The sequence below is a fragment of the Dendrobates tinctorius genome, unplaced genomic scaffold (genome assembly GCF_039654945.1).
Source record: "Dendrobates tinctorius isolate UK_male_01 unplaced genomic scaffold, ASM3965494v1 ptg000008l, whole genome shotgun sequence".
NCBI lineage: Eukaryota > Metazoa > Chordata > Amphibia > Anura > Dendrobatidae > Dendrobates > Dendrobates tinctorius.
In genome coordinates, this window is record NW_027361676.1 from 28,709,833 (window position 1) to 28,727,874 (window position 18,042).

Here is an 18,042-nt window from a genome sequence, read left to right on the forward strand (position 1 = left end):
GGATAAGTACTTTCTAAGAAAATAAACTAAATGGACATGTGCAAGTTATTGAGAAACTAAAACAACATGGGCTCTCAAGGGAGACAAAGACTCCCTGAGAGACCAATGAAAGTGCAATATAACTCCAACAATAAAATCACAAATTTATTCAAAAATGATTAAACATTGCACCCTGGTCCTCTTCCTGACTTTCTGGCAATTATGTCTCATCATCGTCCACTTCTTGTCACACGTTCCTACTGTCTCCTTCATGTGAATGTGGCTGCTCAAATATTTGGGCATCGCTACATGCGATCTCCTATGGCCTCACTACAAGTGCACCGGGAGAGAGGCCCAAATCTCTAATTGGAAAAGTGAACAGCTCTTCGGACTGTCCAAGTGTGTGATCAGTTGTCTCAGGGCACTCGGCATTGTGGGAGGAAAGAGGATCATTGTGAAGAATATGCAGTACACACTCACGGCTGCTCATACTTGACCATGTGGAAGACAGGGTGGTGGTGGTGATGGCAAAGCGAATGGAAGCATTATCCGCTATCCAAACAACAACCTTTTGACACTGTTCTGGGTTCAATAGTGGTGTGCTACTGCAGCCCTCTAGTAATTGTGACAAAAAGGTCGAGTGAGAAGATGTGGGTGTTTGTTATGGCCCAATTTCAGCTTGCCCATGTTCTCGGCCTCGCCCTCTGCATGCACCATCACCATCTCATTAACTTTACTCTCCTTTGGCACATGTCTTGCCCATTTTAAATGGACTACAATATTTTGCATGTTCACCACAAATGCCTGACTTTGGAGCGAACTTACATGTGATCCGTGTGCGGGAAAACCACAGTTTAAAATATCTGGCCTTTAGGCAACACTTTTTTTAAGCAAACTGGTGTGAATAGTCTTGCCAACAAAGAGTTAATCCACACAGCCGGGAAGCTTATTCACCGCACAAAGAGTTGTGTAAACTGATACTGCAAGTATGTGCATTGTAAGAAGTGCTCCATAAACCAGGGTGCCACTCCAAAGCAATTAGTCACAGTGGCTATACCAAAAAGGAAAATGGATGGCACTCACTGGTTAAAATCTTCTTTATTCAGATACTTTAAAACAATGGCATAGGGAGGATGGGAGCAGGAGTGGAAATGACGACAGCCGTTTCGCGCAGCAGTAGGCTGTGTGACCAGTTGAAGCTCTACTGCAGCGCTAAATGGCTGTCGTCATTTCCACTCCTGCTCCCATCCGCCCTATGCCGTTGTTTTAAAGTATCTGAATAAAGAAGATTTTAACGGGTGAGTTCCATCCGTTTTCCTTTTTGGTATAGAAACTGGTGTGAATATCTAGGCTAAGACACAGCAAAAACAGTTCAATTAAGCCCCAAAATTCCCCAATTTTTATCGCACAGATAGGTGAGGCCTGTGACAGAGATCCCCCATTTTAAATTATCTGGCCTGTATTTTTTTATTTTTACGGCAAAATTGTGTCAATAAGTAGGCTAAGACACAGCAAAAAATATTTAAAGGAGCCCTGAATTGGCACAATTTTGACCACAATGATAGGCGATCCTTGTGGCGGACAAAGCACAGTGTAAAATATCTGCCCTGTAGGTAAAGAACTTTTGTAAGCAAACTGGTGTCAAGAACTTGTATAAGACACTCCAAAATTTTTTTTCATAGAATCATAGAATCGTAGAGTTGGAAGGGACCTCCTGGGCCATCTGGTCCAACCACCTGCACAAAGCAGGATTCGCTAAATCATCCCAGTCAGATATCTGTCCAGCCTCTGTTTGAAGACTTCCATTGAAGGAAAACTCACCACTTCTCATGGCAGCCTGTTCCACTCATTGATCACTCTAACTGTCAAAACGTTTTTTTCTAATATCTAATCTGTGTCTCCTCCCATTCAGTTTCATCCCATTGCTTCTAGTCTTTCCTTGTGCAAATGAGAATAAAGATGATCTTTCTACAATGTGACAGCCCTTTAGATATTTGCAGACAGCTATTAAGTCTCCTCTCAGTCTTCTCTTTTGCAAACGAAACATTCCCAAATCCTGCAACCTTTCCTCATAAGACAGGGTTTGCAGACCGGTCACCATTCTGGTCACTCTTTTCTGAACTTGCTCCAGTTTGTTGATGTCTTTTTTAAAATGTGGTGCCCAAAACTGGACACAGTATTCCAGATGAGGTCTGACCAAAGAGAAGTAGAGGGCAATAATGACTTCACGTGATAAATAATAACACAGGTCAACGAAAAAAAAATTTTTTTCTGGTGTCCAAAATATTTTAATGAATTTGGGGTATTTTTGGGGTGCTGATTCTGAATATGTCATCAGTTTTGCCAGATTGGCTCAAGTTTTTGAGATTTTTGGTATCTTATTTATAGCACTTGTTGGTAAATGCGACGCATCATCTCATTAATTTCTTTGGATTAGTACTTGAACTGAGCAGTTCTCAATATAGTTTTGTGTTAATTAGTGTTCTAAAAGTTTGTTCATAGCTTGATTTTTGCACTAACTTTATGTTGTTGTCTGTTTTCCAGTGAAAAGCATGAACTCATCATGAAGAAGTTGTCTTAACGATCCAGACTCATTCTGTTACATTTGTGGTGAATATACACTGCCAAAACATAGAAGAAACATAACACACTTCGTAAAAAAAGTGTATTTTGCCTATTTTGGGGTTATGCTTGGGGACCAAGACAAGTTTTGGGCACCACACATAGTGTGCAAAGCATGTATCGAATTATTACGAAAATGGAGCAAAGGACAAAGAAAAAGCTTCAAATTTGGTGTTCCAATGGTGTGGAGAGAGCCAAAAAATCATCATGATGACTGTTATTTCTGTGCAGTGCAAGTGCAAGGATTCAATAAGCATAAGAAACGAAAATGGGAGTAACATGGAATCTGCAAGAAGGCCTGTCCCTCATTGTGAAGATGTGCCTGTACCTGTGTTTACCATAAATAACAGTCATCATGATGATTTTTTGGCTCTCTCCACACCATTGGAACACCAAATTTGAAGCTTTTTCTTTGTCCTTTGCTCCATTTTCGTAATAATTCGATACATGCTTTGCACACTATGTGTGGTGCCCAAAACTTGTCTTGGTCCCCAAGCATAACCCCAAAATAGGCAAAATACACTTTTTTTACGAAGTCTGTTATGTTTCTTCTATGTTTTGGCAGTGTGTATTCACCACAAATGTAACAGAATGAGTCTGGATCGTTAAGACAACTTCTTCTTGATGAGTTCATGCTTTTCACTGGAAAACAGACAACAACATAAAGTTAGTGCAAAAATCAAGCTATGAACAAACTTTTAGAACACTAATTAACACAAAACTATATTGAGAACTGCTCAGTTCAAGTACTAATCCAAAGAAATTAATGAGATGATGCGTCGCATTTACCAACAAGTGCTATAAATAAGATACCAAAAATCTCAAAAACTTGAGCCAATCTGGCAAAACTGATGACATATTCAGAATCAGCACCCCAAAAATACCCTAAATTCGATGAAATATCTTTGGCACCAAAAATGCTGTTGACCAGTGTAATAATAATAATCTTTATATAGCACTAACATATTCCGCAGCGCTTTACATTTTGCACACATCATCATCACTGTCCCCGATGGGGCTCACAATCTAAATTCCCTATTAGTATGTCTTTAGAATGTGTGAGGAAAACGGAGTGCCCGGAGGAAACCCACGCAAACACGGGGAGAACATACAAACTCCTTGCAGATGTTGTCCTTGGTGGGATTCAAACCCAGGACCCCAGCGCTGCAAGGCTGCAGCTCTAACCACTGAGCCACCGTGCCGCCCGTGATCTAGACTGTATGCTTCTGTTAATACATCCTAGAATTGCATTTGCCTTTTATGCTGCTGCATCACACTGTTGACTCATATTCAGTCTGTGATCTATTAGTATACCCAAGTCTTTTTCACATGTGCTGTTGCTTAGCCCTATTCCTCCCATTCTGTATGTGCTTTTTTCATTTTTATTGCCTAGATGTAGTACTTTGCATTTTTCCCTGTTAAAAACCATTCTGTCAGTTGCTGCCCACTGCTCCAGTTTATTTATATCTTTTTGAATCCTCTCTCTCTTCTCTAGTATTAGCTATCCCTCCTAGCTTTGTGTCATCAGCAAATTTAATCAGTTTACCCTCAATTCCTTCATCTAAATTGTTGATAAAGATGTTGAACAATACAGGGCCCAGAACAGAGCCCAGTGGTACCCCACTTGAGACATTCTTCCAACTGGATGTGCAGCCATTTATGACCACTCTTTGGGTCCGATCACTAAGCCAGTTATGAATCCACCTAACAGTTGCCTTGTCCATTCCATACCTAGTCATTTTTTCAATAAGGATTGTGTGAGATACTTTGTCAAATGCTTTGCTGAAGTCAAGATATACTATATCTACAGCATTCCTTAATCCACCCAATCATTGATTCCGTCATAGAAGGAAATTAAGTTAGTCTGACATGACTAATTAGTTACAAACCCATGCTGACTCTGTTTAATCACTTCATTCTTATCCAGGTACTGACATACATGTTGTTTAATAATTTGTTCAAAGATCTTTCCTAGTATAGAAGTCAGACTCACCAGCCTATAGTTGCTTGGGTCCACCTTCTTCCCATTTTTGAAGATAGGAACAACATTTGCTCTTCTCCAGTTTTCTGGGACTTCTCCTGTTCTCCAAGAATTTTCAAAGATTATGGAGAGGGGTTCAAAAATTTCTCCTGGTATCTCCTTCAGTACTCTGGGGTGTAATTCATCTGGACCTGGAGACTTGAATTCATTTAGGTTAGCTAAGTGTTTCCTCATTATCTTTCTGTTTATAGATATCCTGGATTCTTCTATTCCCTTAAAAGGACAGTGTAGAACAGTTGATGTTACATTTCCTTTCTGAGAGAAAACAGATGCAAAATAGGAATTTAAAAGTTCGGCCTTCTCAACATCCTGTCTTACCATTTCATCATTTTCATTCTGTAAAAATCCTATAGCATCTTTGACTTTTCTTTTACTTTTGACATATCCCCAAAATCCTTTATTATTGCTTTTGACATCTCTTGCAAGCCTCAATTCATTGTCAGCTTTAGTAATCTGATATGTGCCCTGCAGGTTCTGCAGACAGCATTATATTCTTCTTTAGATATGCCTCCCTCTTTCCATTTTATAAACATTTCTTTCTTCCTTTTTAGCATGTGCTTAAGTTCTGTGTTCATCCATCCTGGTTTCCTTAAATGCTTCCTATTCTTCCCTCTTTTCGAAATTGTTAACAATTGTGCTTTGAGAATTTCATTTTTCAAGATTTCCCATCCTTCCTGGACATTTTTGTCTTTAAGGATATCCAGCCATTGGATCCCTCCAATTCTCTTTCTGAATCCCTTAAAATCTGCCTTTCTGAAATCTAACCTTGACGTCTGAGTCTTCACAGGTCTTCCTCCTCTAGTTATCCAAAATTCTAAAATAGCATGGTCGCTACCTCCTAGGATCCCAGCCACTTTTACCTCCTCAACCATTTCCTCCCTGTTTATAAGGATTAGATCCAAGGTAGCAGTTCCCCTTGTTTTCTCCCCTACCTTTTGGAAGATAAAGTTGTCAGCAAGAGGGGATAAGAATTTCCTTGACCTGTTAGTTTTGCCTGAGAGAGATTCCCAACAAATGTCTGGATAGTTATAATCTCCCATGACAGCTATGTCATTTTTTTTGGAGAAGTTGGCCATTTGATGCATAAAGATTTCATCCATATCTGCAGCTTGCACAGGCGGCCTGTAGTAAATGCCTACAATGGTGTCCTTTCCATTGTTCTGTCCTTGTATTCTTACCCAAACAGTTTCCACAGAACTCCCAGTCTCTGAAGCTTCAATCTCTGTGCAGATATATGCGTTTCTAACATACAATGCGACATCTCCTCCTCGTTTATCAAGTCTGTTTCTTGCAAATAAGTTGTATCCTTCTAGCCTTGTATTCCAATCATGTGTACAGTACCACAAAAATGGCAGAATTTTATACGCACTCAGATGTGATCGCTGTGATGACCAAACCCCTATTTAAAATAGCTGTATTTTAACGCTGTACTATGGAAACGATCTGGCTGTGTTCTACAGTGCCAACAAGCAAATGGAGAAAAAAGTGTGCTCTGGATTGCTTTTAAATAAAATAATCAGGAATAAGATGCAATAACAAATACTTCCTGGCCACTGATACCTGGGGCTATGTATATACGGGCAATATCTGTAATAGGCAGCAGCAGTCAATAATGGAATGGACCCTCTTGCTGTATGCAACAAAGTGCCTGCCTGCCTAGCACTGATATCTATAGACACCGTAATTAGTCCTTAGATGAACTATTGGTTTAGCTGAATTTGTGGATTCAACAATGGTATACCCACACTAACTGATACCTATTCTGTCCCTATTGCTGCAGCAACTCTCCCTACACTGATTCCAGATCTGAATGGGATGAACAGGGTGGCACGGGGTCTGATATAGACCTGATGATGCTGCATGGCCAGCCAATCACTGTAATGCCACAACCAACATGGCTGCAGCATTACAGTGCATGGCAGACAATTCCTGCATGTTGATTTGCGCTCTAAAGAGCACCAAACATGCAGGGCAAGGACCTGAACTCCTGCTGAGCAAAAACGGAAATGCACAATGCTCGCCGAGCATTGCGAACACTGTGACGCTCGGGTGAGTACCGAGCATTACCGAGCATGCTTGCTAATCACTAGTGGTGATGCTTAAGTACCAGGTGCCCCCAGGCAATAGGCCGGGGACACAAAGAATGCGCATGCTGCCTCTTTAAGAATCAGGAAGAGCAGGCGCCACCACCCTAATCATACAGCCAGGAAGTATGCATACAGCAAGCAGAGAGTCCTTATTTTATTACAGGAGAACAAAGGGTTTGGTAGAAATAGGTGTTAGTTGACTAGAACTGTGTTTATTTTTAAATAAAAAAGGAAAACTGTGTTTTGTTTTATTTCTAATAAAAGACTTTATTCTGGCTTTGTCTTAATCTACCATGCAACTATAGGATTAGTAATGGAGAGAGGTGTCTTATAAACACCTCTCCATTACTAAGCCATGGACTTGATGTCACCTGACAATGGCAAAGGTGAGATCAAACCCACAAATATGAACCCCACTTGCAACCGCTACAGGGCAATTGTAAAGAGCTGGGCAAAGCGCCAGAATTGGTGTATCTAATAGATGTGCCTTTTCTCGGCAGCTGCAGGCTGCTATTTTTATTTTGGGGGGCCTATATCAATGGCTCCTTACCAGCCAGTGAATACCAGCCCCCAGCTGTGAGTTTTAGCATGGCTGGTTGTCAAAAATGGGGTCCACCCCATGCCATTTTTTTAATGATTTATCTAAATCATTAAAAAAACAGCATGGGGAACCCTCTATTCTTGATAACCAACCTTACTGAAGCTGACAGCTGAGGGTTGCAGCCCCCAGCAGGGAGTGTTGCCAGGCTGGTTATAGAAAACTAGATTATGGCCCGATGCTATTGCATCGGGAGGATGCGATAGCATCACACCTCTTGCCATGTTAACCCTCAACACACACACTCCTCAACACACACTCCTCTCACCTTTCACCTTCTCCACTCACTCTTTCACTCCACATACGACCCCTTCTCTCACTCCGTCTCTCATACTCACGCCGTCATCGCCGCTGCTCCACGATCCCCGACATCTTCTTCCGCCGGCGCCATCCTGGATCCAGACGTTGTCCACGCCGGCGACATGTTCTTGCGGCGACGCCATCTTGAGTATCGTGAAATCCCGCGATAGTCACGATAGCGTCGCCGGAAGAACATGTCGCCGGCATGGACGACGTCGGGATCCAAAATGGCGTCGGCGAAATCTCGCGAGTTTTCGCCGACGCCATTTTGGATCCCGACGTCGTCCTCGCCGGCGACATGTTCTTGCGGCGACGCCATCTTGACTATCGCGGGATTTCGCTGATCCAAAATGGCGTCGCCGCAAGAACATGTCGCAGGCGTGGACGACATCGGGATCCAAAATGGCGTCGGCGTAATCTCGCGAGATTTCGCCGACGCCATCTTTTTGGATCCCGAGTCGTCCACGCCAGCAACATGTTCTTGCGGCGACGCCATCTTGAATCTCGCGGGATTTCACGAAATCCAAGATGGCGTCGCCGCAAGAACATGTCGGCGGCCTGGAGAACGTCTGGATCCAGGATCGCGGCGGCGGAGGAAGATGTCGGGGCAGCGACAATGACGGTGTGAGTATGAGAAACGGAGTGAGAGAAAGGAACATATGTGGAGTGAAAGAGTGAGTGGACGTGAGTGGAGGTGAAAGGTGAGAGGAGCGTGTGTTGAGGCGGTGTGGTGTGTTGAGGGTTAACATGTGCGTGTGTGTGGTGACGTCACCGGTTACAACTGGACGGAAGTTGTTACAACCGGAAGCTGCTTAGGGCATTTATTATTATAGATGATGAGGAAGAAGCCGTCTGTTGTTGGCGGTGATGGCGTGTAGAGGCTTCTTCAGCCAATATAATAGATTTAGAGTTAGGGGATTCGTGTGTGAGACGACGGCGTTTATAAGCCTTAATCTTGTCAAGTCGATGCTGTTTTTCCTCAGGAGTCTCATTAGCACGGCGTTGTTTTTGTCGTAGTGCTAAAGCTGCTTTCCTTTCACTGGCATTGGCATACTGTGCATCGGTATTGAATGGTGGTATTGATAGGGCAGAAACAGATTGCTGATTAGTTATGTCAGTGAACGGCATATGGGATGAAGTGTATCAGTAAATTGTTCCACATGCTGATGTGGAAGCATCCTGTTGTGAGTCTAATAATAATGATGAGGAAGAGGCCGTCTGTTGTCAGCGGTGACGGCGTGCAGAGGCTTCTTCAGCCAATCTTATGGATTTAGACTTAGGGGATTCGTGTGTGAGGCGACGGCGTTTATAAGCCTTAATCTTCTCAAGGCGATGGTGTTTTTCCTCAGGAGTCTCATTAGCACGGCGTTGTTTTTGTCGTAGTGCTAAAGCTGCTTTCCTTTCACTGGCATTGGCATACTTTTTGTTATGACTCATGTTGGCACAGGTAAAGGAGTCTATTTGGCAGTTATATGGCAGTGAAGAAGGCGTCCTGGAGTATTGTAGAGTAAACAGATACTAATTGACCCTGTAATTGCCCAGCAGTAGTTATGAAGTGGTAGTGGCAAATTGGCCCTGTAGTTAGACACCGGCAGAGGAGCAAGGCAGCAGTAGTTATGGCGGTAGAGGCAAATTGGCCCTGTAATTAGACACCGGCAGAGGAGCAAGGCAGCAGTAGTTATGGCGGTAGAGGCAAATTGGCCCTGTAATTAGACATTGGCAGAGGAGCAAGGCAGCAGTAGTTATGGCGGTAGAGGCAAATTGGCCCTGTAATTAGACACAGGCAGTGAACAGTCAGAGGAGCAAGGCAGCAGTACTTATGGCGGTAGAGGCAAATTGGCCCTGTAATTAGACACCGGCAGAGGAGCAATGCAGCAGTAGTTATGGCGGTAGAGGCAAATTGATCCTGTAATTAGACACCGGCAGAGGAGCAAGGCAGCAGTAGTTATGGCGGTAGAGGCAAATTGATCCTGTAATTAGACACCAGCAGAGGAGCAAGGCAGCAGTAGTTATGGCGGTATTGGCAAATTGGCCCTGTAATTAGACACCAGCAGAGGAGCAATGCAGCAGTAGTTATGGCGGTAGAGGCAAATTGATCCTGTAATTAGACACCGGCAGAGGAGCAATGCAGCAGTAGTTATGGCGGTAGAGGCAAATTAGCCCTGTAATTAGACACCGGCAGAGGAGCAAGGCAGCAGTAGTTATGGCGGTATAGGCAAATTGGCCCTGTAATTAGACACCGGCAGAGGAGCAAGGCAGCAGTAGTTATGGCGGTAGAGGCAAATTAGCCCTGTAATTAGACACCGGCAGAGGAGCAAGGCAGCAGTAGTTATGGCGGTAGAGGCAAATTAGCCCTGTAATTAGACACCGGCAGAGGAGCAAGGCAGCAGTAGTTATGGCGGTAGAGGCAAATTGATCCTGTAATTAGACACCGGCAGAGGAGCAAGGCAGCAGTAGTTATGGCAGTAGAGGCAAATTAGCCCTGTAATTAGACACCGGCAGAGGAGCAAGGCAGCAGTAGTTATGGCGGTAGAGGCAAATTGATCCTGTAATTAGACACCAGCAGAGGAGCAAGGCAGCAGTAGTTATGGCGGTATTGGCAAATTGGCCCTGTAATTAGACACCAGCAGAGGAGCAATGCAGCAGTAGTTATGGCGGTAGAGGCAAATTGATCCTGTAATTAGACACCAGCAGAGGAGCAATGCAGCAGTAGTTATGGCGGTAGAGGCAAATTAGCCCTGTAATTAGACACAGGCAGAGGAGCAAGGCAGCAGTAGTTATGGCGGTATAGGCAAATTGGCCCTGTAATTAGACACCGGCAGAGGAGCAAGGCAGCAGTAGTTATGGCGGTATAGGCAAATTGGCCCTGTAATTAGACACCGGCAGAGGAGCAATGCAGCAGTAGTTATGGCGGTATAGGCAAATTGGCCCTGTATTTAGACACCGGCAGAGGAGCAAGGCAGCAGTAGTTATGGCGGTAGAGGCAAATTAGCCCTGTAATTAGACACCGGCAGAGGAGCAAGGCAGCAGTAGTTATGGCGGTAGAGGCAAATTAGCCCTGTAATTAGACACCGGCAGAGGAGCAAGGCAGCAGTAGTTATGGCGGTAGAGGCAAATTGATCCTGTAATTAGACACCGGCAGAGGAGCAAGGCAGCAGTAGTTATGGCGGTAGAGGCAAATTGGCCCTGTAATTAGACACCGGCAGTAAACAGGCATAGGACCAAGGCAGCAGTAGTTATGGTGGTACAGGCAATGCCAAGCATCCGCACAGCAAGTCGGCGTGAGGTAAATGACGCAATTTCATGAATGCAAGATGGCGTCGACGAAATCTCGCGAGATTTCGCCGACGTCGTTAAGGCTGTGTGCACACGCTGCGGATTAGGTGCGGATTCATCAGCGCAGATTTTGTAAAATCCGCAGGTGAAACCGCAGGTCAAAAGACCTGCGGTTTTACCTGTGGATTGCTCTGCGGTTTTGCCATGCGGTTTTTCATCTCCTCAATAGAGGAGATGGCAAACCGCAGGAGAATCCGCAGAAAGAATTGACATGTCAATTCTTTCTGCGGATTGAAAACCGCAGATAATCCGCGCGGAAAATTCCGCACCGTCTGCACTGCGGTTTTTGATTCCCATAGGGAATCATGGTACTGTACACCGCAGCAAAAACTGCTGCGGGTCCGCGGCGGCCAAAACCGCTGCGGAACTGCAGCAAAATCCGCAGCGTGTGCACACAGCCTCACATCTCTTGCCATGTTAACCCTCAACACACCACACCGCCTCAACACACACTCCTCTCACCTTTCACCTCCACTCATGTCCACTCACTCTTTCACTCCACATACGTTCCTTTCTCTCACTCACTCCGTTTCTCATACTCACACCGTCATCGTCGCTGCCCCGACATCTTCCTCCGCCGCCGCGATCCAGGATCCAGACGTTCTCCAGGCCACCGACATGTTCTTGCGGGACGCCATCTTGGATTTCGTGAAGTCCCGCGATATTCAAGATGGCGTCGCCGCAACAACATGTCGCTGGCATGGGCGACATCGGGATCCAAAATGGCGTCGGCGTAATCTCGCGAGATTTTGCCGACGCCATCTTTTTGGATCCCGATGTCGGCGGCCTGGAGAACGTCTGGATCCTGGATCGCGGCGGCGGAGGAAGATGTCGGGGCAGCGACGATGACGGTGTGAGTATGAGAAACGGAGTGAGAGAAAGGAACGTATGTGGAGTGAAAGAGTGAATGGACATGAGGGAGGTGAAAGGTGAGAGGAGTGTGTGTTGAGGCGGTGTGGTGTGTTGAGGGTTAACGTGCGTGTGTGTGCGGTGACGTCACCGGTTACAACTGGACGGAATTTGTTACAACCGGAAGCTGGTTAGGGCATTTATTATTATAGATAAAGGAACCCATCCTGGGTTTTTCATTCATTTATTTAGTTATAGTGCAGACGGCGGGTAAGGAACACCCCCATCATCCGCTCCTGCTCTTGCTATTCTTAGTGGCAGCAGGTGTAGGTTGATTAGTGTACTAGTCTCAAAACCCCTCACCTGCTGTCATTGTTCTGACTTTAATATAACCCTCATCATTCTCCCCTGCTCGCGCCGATCACCGGCAGAGAAGGGGAGAATGATGAGAGCTGTCTTCAGCACCCACTGCTGGGGAACAGCACTTACTGTATCGCTTCTTCCCTGCCCGCTGACCATGTGGTATTGATGCTGCACACGGGCGGCACACGGTTGCCACACATGTGCCGCAAGTATTACACACACAGACACTTATATCTGTGAAACTGGCCTCACAGTTGAAGTGTACCTAATATAAAAATGACAGACCTCTTCATTCTTTGTATATGAGAAAAAATCTGCAGTGTATCAAATACTTATTTTTCCCACAATATGTAAAAATACATCCTCTGCATCCTCTTTGTAAATAAATAAAAGCTCAAACATAACATAATTATCTGCCATTGACAAGTTTTTTTAAAATCTGGCAAGGCTCTTTACCCACAAATGGACACTTCAGACTAATGAATACATACCCTTGAGGATCTATTAAAGATAAAAAAGTCCATTCAGTGTCTGCTTGTTTATACATACATTTATCAAGATGTTAGTTCTTCATAGGTTTATCTTCTTGAGATGATGCATACTATCCTAATTTTTGAGATGTCAAACCCCAGCGGTAAACTGTCTCCAAATAATGAGCTTTACATGTTCTTATATTAAGGGGCTAATAGACTCGATGAAGTACGGTAACTTGAAAAAGCAAATCTTTCTGTGATCATTAAGCATAGTGCTGAAAAAAAACAAGACAAGAACTACTCTGAAATGTCTTTACTCTTTACAACATCTACAAATAAGTGATTCTGTCACTCTTTACCTACCATACCCTTATCGTGTTTCCAGCTTGCAATTTCCGTGATGAACAAAATGGTACTGCTGGGACCAAATGCTAGAAATGAGAACAAGAAAAAGAAAGACTAAAAATACAGGAAAACAGGAACCCGAGTGCTTATAAATAATATGCCTGAGCTGAGTACGCTTGAAGTTTAAATCCTAGATTGAATCGAAACCCAATTTCACAGATGTTGGCAAACTAATAAAACATTAGATTGCAATTTCAACCTCGGATTAAAAATGTTTTGGTGAATTAAATAAACAAAAATCTAACGTGTCAACACATTTTGAATCTGATACTCTTTTTTACTGGAGACATTTGTTTAGCATTCAATAGCTTCACAAACCTTTATTTAGAAATTTCCCTCCTGTTGTGAAAAGTAAACTTCTTGCATTCTTTTATTGATTCTGCTTCCTCTGCATGCAGAATCCTAATGAATCGTTAATGATGGAGTTGGAGAAGGTCAACTTTGCTGACGTAACATCATATTAATTGTCTAACTTTACAACATATGAAAGTGGTAAAGGGAAAAAATGTAGAAAAAAATGTGTGCTCTAATATAGATTGAAAAGTAACTTCCAAGTTGTAACTTATTCACATCACAATTCCTGGTTGTCAAATTTTCTTACACATTTTTATACTTGAGATGTCACATTTTTTAAGAATGTCACACAATTATGAAAATGATGTACAGTATGTGGATATAATGTAAGCATGAGGCTATGCTACACAGACAAAGGCCAATTTCAGATGACTAAAGGTACTGTCACACTTAGCGATGCACCAGCGATCCCGACCAGCGATATGACGCGGTCAGGATCGCTGGTGCATCGCTAAGTGGTCACTAGTGAGCTGCCCCACAGGCAGATCTCACCAGCGACATAGCAGGGGTCGGGAGTCGCTACTTACCTGTCAGACGAGGCGATCCTGACGTCCTCCCGCCCGCGTCCACGCGTCGCTCGTCAGCGCCACAGGAAGCCCAGCAGGAAGCTGACGACGAGAAACGGCCCAGGACCTTCTCGCGCGATCAGCGATAGCCAGAGGGGGAGCTGGTCGGAGGTAAGTATCAGACATAGCGATATCGCTAGCAATATCGCTATAACGTCACAAAAACCAGTGATGTTATAGCGATATTGCTAGCGATATCGCTTAGTGTGACAGGCCCTTAACACTGTTGCATTTTAGGGATAGCACTCCATATTGTTTTACTAAACTAGACATACATAACTATAGGAATGTATGTTTACATACAGCATTTTTATTTTTTTCTTTATTGTAAATCAACTATCATAAACATTTTGAATTATTTCAGCTGGGTCTTTAAAGTGGCATTGCAGAAACTTCCCAGTAATATTGTAGTAGAATGCTTTGTTGCATTGCAACTCAATTGCATGCATACATTTAAGAACGTTTCGCTATGTGCACCTATTTTGACCACCACTATAGTGCATGCTTTCCTGAAAAGACAGGTTATTTTCTGACTTTCTGTGAACAAGAGTTTATCATCTCATCTAAATCCATCCTTGCAACTCTGAGACACTTTCTCTTCATAACCAGCTCTACACTCCTTGTTCCTGTTCTTCCATTCATCTGAAGATAATATTTGTGACTTAGAGTCCAGCGGGAAAGTAATATAGCAAGTATTTTATATTTAGCTGCAGTTGTAACACTACCCCTACAAACCCTGCCTCTATATATTGTGTTCAGAATCTCTGTTTCAGGCCACATTCACAAGTTCAGTATTTGAGCGAACTTATTTAGGAAAACGTTCATTAATATCAAATTCGACACAAACGTTGCACATTTGGATTTGTGTTCGGATTCCAGAGCATTTTTTTCTCAAGAAATGTGTCGAAAGTTCGGTAAATGATTGCGTTTTTACTCATGCTCTTGTTAGGTCTTTGCTAGGATAGTGGTGCTGTATGATGAGCGGGGGGAATGTGTTTGATGAGGGGAGGGGGTGGGGAGAGGTCAGAGGAGCGACTTTTTTTTATAATTAACTTAATGTGTGAAAATTCCGGCAGCCAATCAGGGCACAGAAACCATCCACAATGTCCAGACAAAAGGGCTTGTGTCTTTGGATGCCAATGTCACATATCCCTCTCCATATAAAGAAAGGACATGTGGCTTCGGCACCATTTTGTAACTGCAACAGCATAGTGAGGCTGCTGCTGCAAGTAGTCAGATAGTAATCTAGATGGTTTATTCTCAGCTAGTGCTGATAGATAAGATCCTCTGTCAAATGGACCTTCCAGCACATAAATCTGGAGTGCTAATTCTGTGGAGGAGCCACAAGTTGCCACTTCAGCACACAAATCCTTTGTGCTAATTGTGTGGTCTAGCCATCAGTCTATATTTCAGCATCTATATACTTTATGCTAATTGTGTCTTCCAGCCACCATTCCACATTTCAGCAGTTAAATCTTTTGTACTAATTCTGTGGTCCAGCCACACTATCTCTGCAAATATATTCAGAATGTTAATTTAGTGACAGGTGACTGACAGATGAGGGCTTAGGTTTGTGAATCAGCTGGCTGAAAGAGGGGAAGGGTGCATCCAACATGAGTTGGAAAAAGTGAAGTTGTGGTTTAAGGAAGAGGGAATAGGTTTAGTGTTAGAGGTGTACGTGGGGTAGGCTGTAATGTTACTCAAAGCTCTACTGAAGAAACACCGGCTCATCCTATCCAAAGACAATTGACAACTTCTGTTACTGGATGGGCTACTCGACTTCATTTCTTTGGCAGCCTCACAGCGGTATGCCTTGTAGATGTGTAGACTCCAAGTTGGGTTTCCATCCGCTGAGTTGCCTGTAGTGGAAGGAGGTCTTAGAGCCCTATTATACTATTTCTCCTCTGGAGAAATTGATGCCACTTTAGTGTTGTGTGCCAATAATAATTTTAAATGTGGAGACTCCAAGTTGGGTCTCCATCTGGTGGGTTGCCTGTAGTGAGGCCTACACCTATCACTCATCCACCTCTTACTTTCTTTCAACGTTCTGTTTATTGAGAAATTTGCAAACAACAAACAGTGATTGAGAACTCAATCAAATCAATACCAAAAACAGTAATACAAATATTCAAAAGATAGAGCAGAAGTTATTTTGTGTGTCAAATTTTCAAACACTGCATACAAAGGAATAGTAGACAGTTTCAGATTTCAAATTTTTGATGACGAGAAGATAACAAGAAACTAGGAAAGGGAAGACAGGGTGGGATCAAAAGGGCAGGTGGGCGTGTGGTGAAGAAGGGAGTTGGGAATGGGGGTAGCACCTTGGGTTATGTGTCTAATGTAAAAGAAAAAAAGATTACAGAGTAATTACTGAGTTAAAGGATGATTGTGTCCTAAATTGGGACCAATATCTTCAAATATTATTAAATTTAGCAGAACTATGATTAACTCTTGCTGCTAGTTCTTCTACGTAAAAAATTTGATCAATTTTTGAGTAAAGTTGTTGTGTAGTGGGTTTGACTGCGGTATTCCAATTCATAGGGATCAAAGATTCCCCGGCTGCCAGGATAAATTGAGCTAATTTGTTCGCTTCTTTATCTTTCTGCCAGAGTGGAAAATTTAATAAAGCATTTTCTGGATTCAAAATGGCACATTTGCCCAGTTCTTTGCGTATGGTTGTGGACACTTCTTTCTAAAAGGGTTGAAGCGCCAAACAAGACCACCAAATGTGTATATAACTGCCATCACTCCCTCCACATCTCCAACAATTTGTCTCTGCAGTATGTTGCCATCTGCGAATTTGATTGGGTGTAATATACCATTTAGTAATATTTTTAAATGAGTTTTCCTGAATTCATACACACAGTGAAGGGCTGTGGGAGTTCCTATAAATATGATTAATTTGTGAGTTAGAAAAGGAGTTACCCAAGTCCCTCCCCCAGTGTGCTATGTATGCCCGTTTTAGAGGTACATCAATCTTAAGTAGAGATCGTAGAGAGAACTCTGACTGGTGCTCCTGTTGCGGCACATAAGATTTCGTAAGAAGTTAAGGGTCTGTCAGGATCGATCGAGTAGTTTCGTAGGCAAAGTAGGTGGGAAAGTTTTCCATGTTGTAAAAAAGTGAAGCCTGATAACCCAGGTAATTTATGTAACTCTTGTAGGGGGAGAAGGGCCGCATACTCAAACAGCTGCTCAATCAGAAGGTGCGCCGCTTGATGAGGCAGGGATCCCACTAGATCGATGATTTTGGTCAATGGTGAGAGAGGGGGGGGCTAGAGCACAACGAGCATTATTCCATATTTTAATTGTGGCCAGGGTGTGGATATTTTTACATTCAACTGGGGTGGGGTCATCAGAGTGCCCCAGTAGGATGGATCGTAGGGGGAACGGTGACATTGATTCTTCTATTTTAAGCCATTGTTTGTCCTTTGAGCCCCTAATACAGTCCACTGTTCTGGTCAGATGTGCAGCCTGATAGTATTTAGCAACATACGGTGCCCCCATTCCACCCATAACTTTTGGCAGTGTAAGTGATTTAGTGTTTATACAAGGTTTACATTTTTGCCAGATATATTTAAAGAATAAGGAATGTATTTTAGCTAGATATGACATGGGTATTTGAATAGGAAGCATATTAAAAATGTAAATAAATTCTGGCAGAATTAGACTTTTTAAGATGTTTTTTCTTACCATTCATGATAAAAATGTATCTTTCCATGAACCTAGGCATGTGATCGTCGAGTCCAATAAGGGCTTAAGATTGAGTTTGAAGAGATCTTTGTCCGACACACTTAATTTGATGCCTAAGTACGTTAGACTCTTAGATTGCCAGGCAAAAGGAAAGCTAGATTTGAGTTTGCTTACAATGCGATTGGCAGCCCCAGGTTTAGCACTTCAGACATAGTTGCATTTACATCCACCTCTTACTGATCAATTTGTACAAATTGTTTGTAACATCAATAGCAGTAGCAACAGCAAGCCCAGAAGCCACGACAAAGATGGCACAGACTGCAATAACGCAAGATCAATGCATTATACTAATAATGGCACCATCAACTAGTCTGCCCAG

General features: G+C 43.2%; 1 long non-coding RNA gene across 2 annotated transcripts in view; it reads right to left on the reverse strand.

Annotated features, from left to right (window-relative positions):
• Positions 1–18,042, reverse strand: part of LOC141089496 (uncharacterized) — a 30,854-nt gene that overhangs the window by 5,879 nt on the left and 6,933 nt on the right. Inside the window, exon 4 of one of the 2 annotated variants that reach the window (XR_012232307.1) lies at positions 13,017–13,079. This is a non-coding gene — a long non-coding RNA (uncharacterized lncRNA). Of the gene's footprint in view, positions 1–13,011; positions 13,080–18,042 lie in introns of both variants that reach the window. The other variant, XR_012232306.1, reaches the window with a different exon arrangement.